Here is a 10,664-nt window from a genome sequence, read left to right on the forward strand (position 1 = left end):
CTCTTGCTGCAGCCGCTACCTCCCTCTCTGCTGCCTCCGCTTTAAGTTGTTGCTGGAGTTCTTCATATTTTCGTTGAACCTAGGCAATTTGCTCAATCGTGTTCGCTTGCATCTGAGCTATCTGGTCTCTTAACCTCTGAACTTCAGCTTGAGCTTGACTTCCAGAAGGCATGTATTGCTAGGAGCCGGATCCAAAATATTGGGTCGGGGTAACACCAGATCCTTGAAATCAAACCCGACCGTACCTTTTAGGACCCAAAACTTCAGTGATAATTCTGTTATCAATGTTCTCAAGATTAACAGAACTATCACTCAAAGCAATCGCTTCATATTCCGCCTTCTTCTCCTTTAGTTTCTCCTAAAAATCAATTAAAGAGTTAGAAACGAAATATATAATAAAAAGGAATGCAACATAACTTAACATTATTTAAAACTACTAATGATGAATTGAATTAAACAATTATAATTAAAAATTATAAATATTTAGAATAAATCAAATATTATTAAGTAAATATACCATAATTTCTCCAGCTTCGGATGTCATAGGAGATCCATCTTTCTTCCTATGCGTAATCTCAAAAAGCTGGAGGCGTCCAACTTTTTGTTCGGATTTGACTTCCTACAATATAGTAATAAAAATATTATTTAATAATAGAAAGTTATTAATATTTGAAAGAATTAATAAATTCATAATACCCCGGCCTCAACTACAGAAGTAAAACTTCTTAACCCTGCCATGTGCGTGAATTTTTGTTTTTATCTATTGCTTGTTCCAACTCGCTCACGGTCCTACATAATAAAATTATTATTACGTATATAGTAAACACTATATATAAGAGTTTGGAAATACGCAATACCTCTCCTTTCTTTGAATTCCAAAATCTAACCGCATCTTCCCATTGATACCTCAGCATTCCCGGCGGGACATTTCTCAATTTTTCCTCGAGGCTTATGTCTTTCTTAAAATATTGTTTCTTTAAAGTGTTTTTATTGTCTCTCCATTTTTTACCTAATGCCTTCTTGATATAATCATCGAAGACTTCTAAAGCAAACCTCTCCTAAAAAAACATAAGTTTAGAATGTAAATATAAATGAAACTTAAACCAAAGTATTATAAATTACATTCACATTTTGTTACCTTAATATTAGCGGGAACTTGATTTTTGTTGCTATCAGGCATGTGATGCTATGATTCGTAGTTCATGGGCAACATATTTGCATTTCGTGCTAAAATGCCCAAATAGCCTGCTAAAAGTCGAGCTTCAGATCCAACAGGCTAACCATGAGTATTTCTACTTACTTTAACACGCTCGACAGGATCTAAGTCGTATAAATCTCTAAGCAGCGTACGTCCTCGAACTCTGCGCGTCCCACCACTTTCAGCTGAAAAATGATATACTATTATTATATTAAAATTGTCAAATAATTCAATAAAAAAAAGTCAACACATGTAAAATGAACATAATATTACTTTGAAATTCTTCAGGCTCATTAAGTGTCTCCGGCACATTCGAAGATCCAACAACTGTCTGTTGTTCACTATTTCCTTATTCTGAATTTGGAGTATTCTAGACAATACTAAAATCTCGTAATCTTCTTCTACGCATTTTTCCTGCAATACACATAAAATAGTTAAAGTTTTAGTAACAAATTACAACAATAGTAGTACATATAAAATAGTTAAATTATATAACATGACAAAGATTAAAATTATAATATTACATATAATTAAAAAATTGTAAAATCTTACTATATCATTATTCGTAAATATCTTCATCCACATCATGTCGAACCCATTGATGTTGTGTGTTAGTACTAGGGATATTTTCATCTAAGTTTTGTTATGTAAAAGGTAATGTCTCTGATCTTTCGACGATGTCATCTCTACTTCCATTACCCATGTCAAACAAGTCTCTAGGGGTGTTCCGGAGTACAACATACCAACCCTCATCAATTGGATCTTTCGAATAAAAAACTTGTTTCACTTGAGAGGAAAATACATATGGCTCGTCCATCAATTATTGTCCAGTGTGAATCAAGCGAGAGAAATTCAATATTGTAAAACCAAATTGATCTTCTTTAATTCCTCGAGCAGTATTAACATCAGCCCAATCACACCGAAATAAGACAACTTTTCATCTGCCATAGTAATCCAACTTAATAATGTCGGTATGAAGTCCGTAATACTCCACATTACCCTCAACCGGGTTACTGTCCCTAGCACTGGCATAACTTGTAATTGAAGAATTAACAACAACTCCACAATTTTGAGTTCTCCTCATTGTCTCACGATACTTTGTATGAAATCTGTATCCATTGATGAGGAAGGCACTATATCTTTTTATTATTCTATTCGGACCTTGGGAAAGCCATTTAACTTCGTCATTGACGTCCTTTCCACTCCAAACCTATTGAATCGAAAGTAAATTGAATAATTAACTAAATTTCAGTATTATATGTAACTTATTAACTTTAGTTACATACCGTTTGACTTAACCATTCATGAAAAGATTCTGTGAATAACTTATTAATCTCTTGATGTTGCAATCTTCGAGAGCGTGCACGAGATCTCAAAATTTGTTTGTACTCACTATGTTAAAAACAAGTGTAATTGGTTACAAGATAAACAAATCAAAACGACGAATATGTGAGGAAATTTTAGAACTTACTTGCGTAACGGTTCAAATAAATCGTGATGAAAAAGTACATATCGATGTGCTTGTATCCACAATATATCATCTAATTCTACAATTTCAACTTTGCCGATTGGTTCTCCATAACTTTGGAATAAATAAGTTTCGGCCAAGTTATGATCATTGAGCCTAGCATTTCTATTTGGTCTATTCAATCGTGTTTCAACATCTTCTAAATATCTAGAACAAAATGTCATACACTCCTCTGCCAAGTAGCCTTCAGCAATTGATCCTTCTGGATAACGCTTATTGCGACAATAAGATTTCAATTTGCTTAAGAACCTAAACACGATATACAATATTTATCAAAAGTTGTAACTAAATGTATAGACGCGAATAAATAAATACTTGACAAATAAATTAGCACCTTTCTATTGGATACATCCATCGATAAAATATCGGTCTACCAAGTATTGCTTCGTGAGGGAGATGGATTACCAAGTGCATCATAATAGTGAAGAAGGAAGGTGGAAAGATATTCTCCAAATTGCATAAAGTCAAAGCAGCTCGATCATGTACTTTCTTAAGTTCTTCAACATCCAAAACTTTGCCACAAATAGCTTTCATTATATTAGATAGTTCAATTATACAGGACGTCACATTTTTTGACATGCAGCACCGTAAAGAAACTGGGAGTAAACCTTGCATCAAGATGTGGTAATCATGTGATTTTAATGAATATAATCTTCGATCTTTAAGACTCACACATCGAGATATATTTGATGCATACGCATCTAGAACCTTTATATCCTTCAACACCATACAAAACACCTCTTTCTCTTCTTTTGACATTGAAAAAATAGAAGGCAGCAACCGATATTTCCCATTCGGAAGTACTTGAGGATGAAGATCACGCCGAATTCTCATGTCAACTAAATCAAGTCGACTCTGAAGATTGTCTTTTGATTTTCCATCGACATTCAAAATTGTCCCAATTATGTTCTCGCAGACATTCTTCTCAATATGCATGACATCAAAATTGTGGCGTAAAATATTATGCTCCCAATAAGGCAACTTAAAAAATACTTCTTTTTTTCCACAAGTCTGCCTCATTAGGATTATCCTCTTCGTCAGATTCATCATCAGATTCATCCATCGATCTTCTCTTTGATTGCGTGTTAGGTGACTGATTCATCTTCCCATAACTGAAGTTGATATCTTTTAACATAAACAAGATTTCAGATCCAACGGTCTGCTGAGGAGCTCCTCTGTACTCTTCAGTATCGTCAAATAAAGTCCTCTGAAATCTAAATTTATGATTTCCATCTAACCACCGACGATGGCCCATGTAAGAGAACTTCTTCCCATTCTACAACCACTTCGAACAAGTTTGCGCAGCACAACAAGGACAAGCATAACGTCCTTTAGTACTCCAACCTGATAAATTAGCATAAGCCGGGAAATCATTAATTGTCCACAATAAAGCTACACGTAAATAAAAGTTCTCTTTTCTTAATACATCATATGTCTCAACACCCGACCATAATTGTTTTAACTCTTCAATAAGTGGCTGCAAATAGATGTCAATATCATTTCCGGGACCTTTCTCTCTAGGAATAATCATTGATAAAATAAACGAAGATTGCTTCATGCAAATCCATGGAGGCAAATTGTAAGGAACAAGCACCACTGGCCAAGTACTGTACGAAGTACTCATGATTTTAAATGGATTAAAGTCGTCAACTGCTAGCCCAAGCCTCACATTTCGAGGATCGCTTGCAAAGCTTGAAAATTTCATGTCAAATGATTTCCAAGCTAAAGAATCTGCAGGATGTCTTAATAATCCATCATCGGTCCGTTGATCATTATGCCACCTCATATATTTGGTCATCTTTGACGACATGAAAAGCCTTTGAAGTCTTGGTATTAAGGGAAAGTATCGCAAAACCTTGACTGGCTTCTTTCTTAACTGTGCCCCACCTTCATCCGCATTCACATCTTCTGTATTCCCATTCATCCAATGAGACTTGCCGCAAACATTACAAAACTGTTGGTTCTTCTGATCACCCTAGTACAACATGCAGTCATTTGCTCAACTATGAATTTTATCGTACCCAAGGCCCAAATCTTTTATTAGTCTCTTCATATCTTGACAAGATTGGGGGAATTTTGCAAAAGGAAACATCTCTCTCAGAAACTCTAGCAGCATTGTAAAAGAATTTCCAGTCCACCCTCCCAAACATTTTAAGTGAAATAAACGAATACAGAAGGACAATTTCGAATATTTTGGTCCCTCGTAAAGTTCTTCGTTCATTTCATTAAGTAAATTGTAGAACTTCGCCGCTTCTTCATTTGGCTCCTCATAAGGTGCACTTGTTCCCGTTTCCCCAAAAAAAATTCCACTAATATTACAATCATCAGATGCAATAAAGTCAGGTGAAAACGATTGCTCACCATGACTGTGCATATTAAATACATCCCGCAACATACCTTCCATGTCATCTTGTCTAACATACTGATGGTAATCAGTATTAGGATAAGTCGGATTAATCGTTGAAGAAGTTCCACTAGATGTACACTCTCTATGGAAAATCCATTTTTTATACCCCCGAATAAAGCCATCAACAATTAGATGTTCATAGACAACTTCACGAGTATGCCAATTGATGTTGCCACACTTCTTACACGAGCAAAGAATCATATTCTCTTGGCTTGCATTTTGAAATGCAAAATTCAGAAAAGTTTGTACTCCATTTCGATAGACGTTGCTTACCCTTAACAATTTCATCCAACTCCTATCCATTTCGTAGTTCTTGAATTCTAAAGTTGACAATAAATTACACAGGTAAGTTGTTTATTATGTAAGTCTTGATATGATATATTTTTATGTTTTATGTAAGTTATGTAGATTATGTAAGTTATGAAATTTGAACTTTAAACTATATGCTTTTAAGGAAATTATTAGATTACACTACATGTATTAGTTAAGTTATGTAAGTTGTTATGTACGTTACGTGAGTTATGTAAATTATGTAAGTTATGTGAGTTATGTAAGTTGTTATGTAAATTATGTAAGTTATATGAGTTATGTAATTTATTTAAGTAATGATCAATATTAATACTATTTTGATAAAAATTAGTTATAACTTTTAAAGACATTTAAAATTATTAAATATTAAAATCAAACATTATTAATATAAAAAAATAGTAATTTGAATATAGTAATTTTTTAAGATTCATCATACGTGGCGTTGTTACACCTAGGGAGGATCCATTATATCTTACATCTCGATATAAGGCAACCCGTCAGGTTTCCAGCCTATATACTTTGAATCTTTAAAATATTTAAAAAAAGGTTAGAGAGAAGGTCAGCTATTGTTGTAATTTTAATGGACAAGCAAGCTACATGGTAATAAATATTCAATAGTAAATGAGCTCGATAGAACTTTTTTCAATTCTTTTTGAATTTTTTAAGATTCATCATACGTGGCATTGTTACACCTAGGGAGGATCTATTATATCTTACAGCTCGATATAAGGCAACCCGTCAGGTTTCCAGCCTATATACTTTGAATCTTTAAAATATTTAAAAAAAGTTGGAGAGAAGGTCAGCTATTGTTGTAATTTTAATGGACAAGCAAGCTCCATGGTAATAAATATTTAATAGTAAATGAGCTCGATGGAACTTTAACTATTTTATTAATATCAACCACAAAAAGAACATAGATTATATGTTAAAAGAATGAGGAAAAACGTAGCATTACAACTTATGACTTTTTTAATGGTTGATTTTTTTAACTACATGGTAATAACTACATGGTCGATTTTTTTAACTACATCAAACATTAAATCTTTTTAATAATAATTAAAAAAAACTCAATTCAAGAGATAAAGTCAATAGATGAGACGTGTCCATTTATTTTCCCTGATTATAATTTTTATATTTTAATTTAACATTAATACTTTTTCTAATTAAATTACTGATATATATATATTCTTTTTACGTTTTAAGAATTAAAGAAAGGTTATAAATAAACGTAGAGATTATATAAATTTTTTTAAAAAACCCAAAATTAAAATCAAACAACTCAAAAAATACAAAAAAATAAAAATAGTCATTAAAATATAAATATTAAATTAAATAATTTATACAAAATATAATGATTAATAGTAAAATTTTGACCAAATTCAAAATGATTTTGTATATAGTAATGGCATCATTATCATGTACTAATTGAAATTATTTTATTTTTCTAAAAAAATATCAATTAAATTTTCTCAAAGAATAACTTTAAAAAACAATAATATACATTTATAACTAAAAATGATGACTTCAACATCAATGAATTAAACTATTTTATTGAGAGAATATTTCTCTCAAAAGGTCAATTAATATTTAATTTAGTTTTGTAACGATATTTTTTTACTTTAATTTTGTTTCAAAGTAACCCACCCTTATCTTGTCTCATAAAGTAAAGTTAAAGTTTTGAATAAATATTTTTTATAAATCAATTGATTTAATAAAATAAAAATATATAAAAATTCAAAAAATAATTTCATTACCATCGTCTTCTAGCTCTTGTTGATCTTTTGTCACTCATCTACAAGTCTAGAGAATCAATTCAGTAATGTAATTTTGGGGTTTGATTTAAGTAGTGAGGAGTTTTTTGAGATAAGTTTGCCAGAAAGTTTAGTTTGGTTGTGTCCTACGGATTTATCAACTATGAGATATGGGGTATCTAGCAGTTACTTGTGTTATTAATTTTTTAAATAATAAAAAATAAGTTCAATATCATAACTAACCTTTTGGCTATCTAGGCTTTCTGTATATTGCTTTAGTGTATGAAAAGAGCAGCAAATGAAGGTCCTGATAATTTGATGCCAAACTGCTACAAAAGAGCCACTCCAATGGGTTTTCTATGCCTGCCCACGAATCACCTACAACACCAAGGAAACAGGTTCAATCCGAAAGAGAAAGAACAAAGAAGATTACATTCTATGAAGAGAAACATCATAAAGAATGTAAGAAAAAATATTTGTCTACCATACGTGGTATTTGTAGAAAATCCACAAAATTGATAAGTTGAAACCCACAAAAATAAAATGATTTATGTACCTCCTACTTTTCCATTACCTCTAAATAAGAGGATTCCAACTATTAGAAGCAATTGCATTTTCAGGTAGAAATTAATGAACTTCAACAAAATATAACGTCCAAAATTAAAAGAAAAATGGAAAATGTAAAAGCAGCAAGTGCACTACAGAAGTAGGTTAGGTGATTAAACAGGGCTATGAACTTGAGACTCCATTTGAACTTTCTATCCAACTTAACTCGAAAACTTCTTTATCAGCTTAGATTGCCAAATATCATTTCTGGAGATCTCTTCAATCCACTGCGTTATTTTTCATTATCAGTTCCTTGTATTCTATCTGAGTTCTAACAAACACCCCACACTCATTCTTTCACAGCCCTTTAGGATGATCAGTTTACTTGCATTCTAATACCTATTATCTGGCAAAGAGTCATACCTTTACAATGTTGCCGTGATCCTTGCTTGATATATTAACAGGTAAGAAATGGATATTCGGCATTTTTAGTTTAACTGATGATATGTCACCGAACCTAAAAACCGTTAAAACAAAAGATGAAATCAGTTCGAGCATGTATGTGCAAGCAAGAGTTCACATGAGATGACACTATGTACATATGTATGTGTGTGTGAGAGAACTTGCCAAGTACAGCCTTTGCCATCTGCAAAGGAAAACCAATAGAAATGCAAAATTGAACAAACCGATGGCAATTTTGAATAGTTCAATGACCAAAACAAAAATTTACTAATAATTTTGTGACTTTGAATGCAGTTTACCTTTATTTATTTAGGCTAAATCAAAATTTAAGACTTAAAAGTAATAAAAGGCAGTACATACGGAAGTTGACTATGGACCGACAAGCCAGCTTCTATTCAGTTTTGAGTAAAATCTAAGTTCATAGCTAGGACTATATATTGTAGAGAACAACCTTTAGGTTCTGTAATGAAATGTGATGTATGGATTCCACAGCACATGATGATGAAACATACTTTTAATATCACTAAATAAATGTTTGAAAAAATGGAAGAAAGGTAAGAAAACTAGGATGATCTATGTCAATTTGATCACTGAGTTTTGCAGACAGAATGCTAGCAGAGGTTTTCGAAATCGAAGTTTTGAGGATGACTTGGTAGAATATAAAACTCATCCATGTACACAAAAAAAAATATAAATTCCATGGAAAAAAAGTATGATAAAGCAAAGAAACATTGGATTCCTATATCTCCTATTCCAGAGACTGCAATTAGTGTACAAGCTCTGAACCTTCAGATTACAAGCTCAAGATCTGAACTTTCAGAGACTCACCAGCAAGCTATCACTAGTGTATAAGCTGCTCCAAGTCAACCTTCAAGTTCCATGAACCAAAAATAATTTAATTTAATATGAATGTAGATTTTATTCCATAAATCTCAAAGTCACTCATAGCCTCTTTAAATATATCTCGAATCGCAAGCTCAGATTCTCCAATATATTTATGAAATATTAGAGGTCCATCGATAATCTGTTTATGAAAAATGAAAAACAAAATAAATAAAAATTTAAAACATGACGGAAGCTTAGGGATGAAGAACTGCAGATTTCTCAGTATTGTCGGTAGAAGAGATGAAGAGAAAGTTGTAAATACTGACACATAGAACTAGACTATTTATATTGCTTAACAAAGGCACGTAAATTAATCCAATTCCTAATGTTAAGCCTACTAATTCTTAATGTAAATCAATCCAGTTTCTAATGTTAAGCATAAGATCAAAGTAATTATATGCCATTACAGTTATACAAATTGGGACCAGGAACTACAAGAAACTCTAAAGGAAAAGCCTAACCAAAACGGAATGGTTTGAGATTGAATTTCCACCTATCAAGATAAACCTCAAAGACGATATGAAATACTGCAGCCAAAACCAATCCCAAGAGTCAAGCAGTTAATGCAACTCATTTAGTTAAGCAGTTAGATAGGTTTTGTTTTTGTAATCCAAGATCATATATTAATAATAAAAATCCTAAAAACAAGATTACAAAATTAGAGGATATCCCACATCAAATTCTTCAATGATCCACCTTCCTAGCCTATAGAATGAAATAGAATACTCTTAAGCTAAGTTTACATCTGACCCAGACAATCCAAAACAAACACATTTGAACAATCGAAAACAAACAAACAAGTAGGTGATTTACAGAAATTAACAGAAAACAAACAAGCACACACTTACTTGTTGCGTAGTTGAGCAAAAAGCTGGTGCCAAAAAATTCGGTTGCTAAATTCCAAAGGCACTTGGGGGAAATCTCAGTAGCAATGAGGACGGCGAACGGCGACGAGTAGGTGGTCGGGTAGCCTCAGGAGCTTCGGATGCTTAGGGATTTGGGGGAAAATTTAGGGATTAGGGGAATTGGGAGAAATCTGTTAAAGGGTGGAAATTAATGCTGGAAATTGCTAAGTGTAGGGTATGAGGAGGATAAAATGTTAGAAAAGAAAACGACGTCGTTTCATAAAAAATTTAAACGTTTGTGGCGCTTTGGAAAAGCGCCGCTAAATCCCATATATTGCGGCGTTTGTAAAGTAGCGCCACTAATCCCCTTCCAGCTCCAATTAAAACGACAGCGTTTTTGTTAAAGATAAATGCTTTTTGTGGCATTTTTTTCAAAAACGCCACTAACCTCCATTTTATATTCATTTTTTTGTATTTAATTTGTATTTGTTATCAATTTTTTTTAAATCTAATATTTAAATATATAAAGTTTATCTATTATCTCTTAAATAATTTAATCTAAAAATTTAATCTAAATAATTTCATTTTTTTCAAAAACACCACTACTCTAATATTTTAAGATATTAAAATTAATATTATATCTTTTACAATTAAATAAAAAATTATTTAATATATAAATTAAAAAATACTAATTTATCTAAACCTTAATCCTTTAATTCCTAAACCTTAAAAT

The 10,664-nt window shown here is 32.1% G+C and overlaps 1 long non-coding RNA gene across 1 annotated transcript; it reads right to left on the reverse strand.

The window, feature by feature from the left end:
• Window positions 1-517: 517 nt before the first annotated feature.
• LOC107890328 (uncharacterized) lies at window positions 518-10,174 on the reverse strand. Its single transcript, XR_001681919.2, has 7 exons — window positions 9,935-10,174; window positions 8,163-8,256; window positions 7,437-7,571; window positions 1,472-1,612; window positions 858-1,383; window positions 697-789; window positions 518-619 (listed from the first exon to the last, which is right to left on the reverse strand). It is a non-coding gene; the product is annotated as an uncharacterized lncRNA (long non-coding RNA).
• Window positions 10,175-10,664: the final 490 nt, after the last annotated feature.

This window comes from Gossypium hirsutum, chromosome A09 (genome assembly GCF_007990345.1).
Source record: "Gossypium hirsutum isolate 1008001.06 chromosome A09, Gossypium_hirsutum_v2.1, whole genome shotgun sequence".
NCBI classification, from domain to species: domain Eukaryota; kingdom Viridiplantae; phylum Streptophyta; class Magnoliopsida; order Malvales; family Malvaceae; genus Gossypium; species Gossypium hirsutum.